Below are 4057 nucleotides of genomic sequence, written 5' to 3' on the forward strand. Positions count from 1 at the left end.
GAGTTGTATGAGCTGCTTGCATGTTTCATTTGCTATTATTTCCTCCCATTCTGAGGTTTGTCTTTTCACCTTGCTTGTAGTTTCCTTTGCTGTGCAAAAACTCTTAAGTTTAATTAGGTCCCACCTGTTTATTTTTATTTTCATTATTCTAGGAGGTGGTTAATAGAAGTTCATGCCTTATGTCATTGAGTGTTTTGCCTATGTTTTCCTCTAGGAGTTTTATAGTTTCTGGTCTTACATTTAGGTCTTTAATCCATTTTGAGTTTATTTTTGTGTATGGTGTTAGGAAGTGTTCTAATTTCATTCTTTTGCATGTAGCTGTGGAAGAACCTAGAACCTAGAGCCTATTATAGCTGAGTGAAGTAAGTCAGAAAGAGAAATATAAATATTGTATACTGACACATATATATGAAATCTAGAAAGATGATACTGATGAATTTATTTTCAGGGAAGCAAGGGATAAACAGACATAGAGAACAGACCTATGGCTGCGAGGGGAGGGGAGGAGGGAGAAGCTGCAATATATGGAGAGAGCAACATGGAAATTTACAATACCATATATAAAATAGATAGCCAATGAGAATTTTCTGTATGACTCAGGGAACTTAACCAGGGGCTCTGTGACAATCTAGAGGGTTGGGACGGGGGGGAGATGGGAGGGAATTTCAGGAGGGAGGTGACATGGCATGGGTCTACCTATGGCTGATTTTTGTTGATGTATGACAGAAAACCACAAAATTCTGTAAAGCAATTATCCTTCAATTAAAAAAATAAAGTAGCAAAAAAAAAAAAAAAAGAAGAAGCAATTCAGCCACATGAAGCAGCTGGCCAACCAGACTGTGGGCAGAGCAGAGAAAACAGAAGACCTCAGTAAAGATCTGTTACAGATCTAGCGGTGCCTAGACACGGTGCACTCCATGTGTCACCATTTCCAGAAGTACCTCATGGCCTGCTTCCAGCCAAGAAGAGACACAAAAAACTCCCTCTGAGAACTCTCACTCATAATATGCAGGAAGCATCAGTTCAGCTAGAAGACACTCTCTTGGGGAAGATGCTGGAGAGGTGTGGAGATGTTGAGAATCAGCTGGCTCTAGAACTTTCTCAGCACAAAGTCTTTGTCAAGAAAGAGATTGTGGACCCCCTGTACAGCATAGCAGATGTGGAGATTCCCAACATCTAGAAACAGAGGAAGCAGCTAGCCAGACTGGTGTTAGACTAGGACTTGGTCAGAACCAGGTAGCACCAGGCTCACAAATCTTTAGGAACCAATTTGCAGGGGCTTCCATCAAAAACAGATGACCTAGAGGAAGAAATGGATGAAGTTGGAAATAAAGAACAGTGCAAGGATCAGCTTGCAATGGACATGTACAACTTTATGGTCAAAGAAGGGGAGTACAGCAAATTCTTTGTTACCTTATTAGAAGCTCAAGCAGATTACCATAGAAAAGCATTAGCAGTCTTAGAAAAGGCCCTTCCCGAGTTGCAAGCCCATCAAGATAAGTGAGTGGAGAAGTCCACCTTTGGGGCGCCTTTGGAAGAACACCTGAAGCAGGGCAGTGGTGAGATGTGCTGCGCCTTGAGGCTTGCCTGATGCTATTTCTGGAGACAGGCAAGAAGGAGGAGGGCCTTTTCCCAACTGGGGCTGGGGCCTCGAAGTTAAGGAAACTGAAAGCTGCTCTAGACTGTTCTACTTCTCACCTGGATGAGTTCAACTCCGCACCCTCCCAACACTGCAGCAGGTGCTTTAAAGTTCTATTTACAGGAACTGCCTGAACCTTTGATGACTTTTAATCTGTGTGAAGAATGGACGCAAGTTGCAAGTGTACAGGATCAAGACAAAAACTTCAGGATTTGTGGAGAACATGTCAGAAGTTGCCACCACAAAATTTTGTTAACTTTAGGTATTTAATCAAGTTCCTTGCAAAACTGGCTCAGACCAGTGACATTAATATAATGACTCTCAGCAACCTTGCAATCGTGTTAGGCCCTAACTTCTTATGGGCCAAAAATGAAGGAACGCCTGCTGAGATGCTAGCAGCCACATCCATCCATGTGGTTGCAGTCATCAAACCCTACATTCAGTGTGTCATCTGGTTATTCCACAAAGAGGTGGAAATTAGCATGTCAGAAGCATTCGTACCTCTCACAACCCCAAATTCTAGTCACTCATCCCACACTGGAAATGACCCTGTTGACTCAGGGACCCTGGAAAGAAGCAGCCTGCCAATATGGTGGTGATGGAGGGAGACCTGGTGAAGAAGGAGAGCTTTGGTGTGAAGCTTATGGACTTCCAGGCCCACTGGCGGGGTGGAACCCTAAATAGAAAGCATTCATTCCCTTCTTTTCAGCTGCCACTCTGGCCCACAGATGAGAGCACCTTGGCTCCAGGGGGCCCAGAGTCTCCTCCCCAGAGCTCTAGGGCTGAAAGCAGCACAGGGGGTGGGACTGGCCCCTCCTCTGAGGGCATACTGGGGCAGGGGCCCAGCCCGGGGGACAGCAGTCCTCCAAAGCCCAAGGACTCTGCCGATGCACCTGCACCTGGGAGTCAGGTCAGCAGTCAGACCCCATCACCCCCACCCACCCCCCGCCCCAGGCCCAGTCAGTTGCCAGCTCCCATCAGCTCTCTGTGGCCCTCCTCCCCCTGCACACAAATTCCACCAGCCCGAGCCCACACAGTGTGAGCCAAACTGTTAAAAAGCCTGCTCCTGAAACCAGGAAACCCGCCTCCCAGCCATCCTGAGGGCCAGAGTTCTCCAGAAACACCTCAACATCCACCCAGCTAGTCACCAAAGCCGTCTACCTGAAGCCCTTCTCCCCCTACTCAGCCCCCGGGCCAGGCCCCAGAGTAGGACTGCGCCACCTCACAGCTCTCCACACCTCCGAGGTACTCCAGCAGCCTGCCTCTGATCCAAGCCCCCAACCACCCGCCGCCACAGGCTCCCACGCAGGCCACACAGCCGGCTGCACTCACCAAACCCGGCAGCAGGGCCCACCCACCACCGAGGCGCCCAGTGAACCTGGACTCCAGCAGGTGTCCCACACCCCTCCCCAGACATCAACAACCCCTAGCATCCCGCCCCTCGGGAAACAGAACCCCGGCCAGGCAGTAAGTAACTCCGAGACCGCACAGCAACACGCTGGAACCTAACCGAGACCTAAACCAGTACCAAAGCTGAGGAACTGGCCCATCGTCCCCATCCCCGCCCCCTCATCCTCCTGCCGCCCATCCCATCGGGGATGGCAACCTCATCATCGCAGCTCCCACCGCCTCCAAAAATAGTCACAAATGTATGACCTGCCATATTCAGTAAGAACTGAAATTAGAATATTTAATGATGCCAATTCTAGGTTTTCAGAACCGTTTCGCAGCATCTTTCCTGAAATGTATTCAGACTCAGCCAGCAGAGACCTGCTGGGCCGCATTCTGTGGGATATGGACAATGATACAGAAAGCACAACCCTGTGAAGAAAGCCACGCCCCACCCTTGATCCCTTCCTCCCTGGTGAGTGTAGCAGGGACAGGCAGACGTTAATCTTTGCAGATGAAACAGTGAGAAGCTTTCAGTGAAGGAGAAAAAAAAGGCCTCATCATGCGAGATTTGGCCTTTCACAGCTCTAGGAGAGAGCAGAGGCTGACACTTAAAGCTGGGTGATCTGTCTTGAAGAAGCTGGCTTTCTTTACATGGGAAAGAATCGTGTCCCATCCCCCCACCCCCATTTTTTGTTTTTTAAGAGATACTTACAGCAGAAAGAGTATCATTGCCAAGACGTGCTTTTGTCACTGCTGTTCATGCAGGCAGCACCATTGGCAACTTGGAATGAACGAAGAGAAGTGAAGAAGAAAGACTATTTAACAAAGTACATACATTACACTCACCTACTTCCTGCTACTTGGACTTTCATTCTCCTATATCACAAGGGAGTTTCGTCTCCTTCAGACGTGCTGCAGAATCATTTTGTATGAAGTATGGTCTGTGCCTCTCCTACCCCTCAGAACCACAAGCATTGGGGGTGACCACTGGATCCATCACCTCAGCAAACTGGATTGCCTTATGCT

General features: G+C 48.4%; 1 pseudogene; it reads left to right on the plus strand.

Annotated features, from left to right (window-relative positions):
- The first annotated feature begins 929 nt into the window (after nt 1–929).
- Nucleotides 930–3466, plus strand: LOC145535401 (rho GTPase-activating protein 17-like; annotated as a pseudogene).
- The last annotated feature ends 591 nt before the right edge of the window (nt 3467–4057 follow it).

This window comes from Giraffa tippelskirchi, chromosome X (genome assembly GCF_054371585.1).
Source record: "Giraffa tippelskirchi isolate mGirTip1 chromosome X, T2T-mGirTip1v1.2.pri, whole genome shotgun sequence".
Classification (NCBI taxonomy): Eukaryota; Metazoa; Chordata; class Mammalia; order Artiodactyla; family Giraffidae; genus Giraffa; species Giraffa tippelskirchi.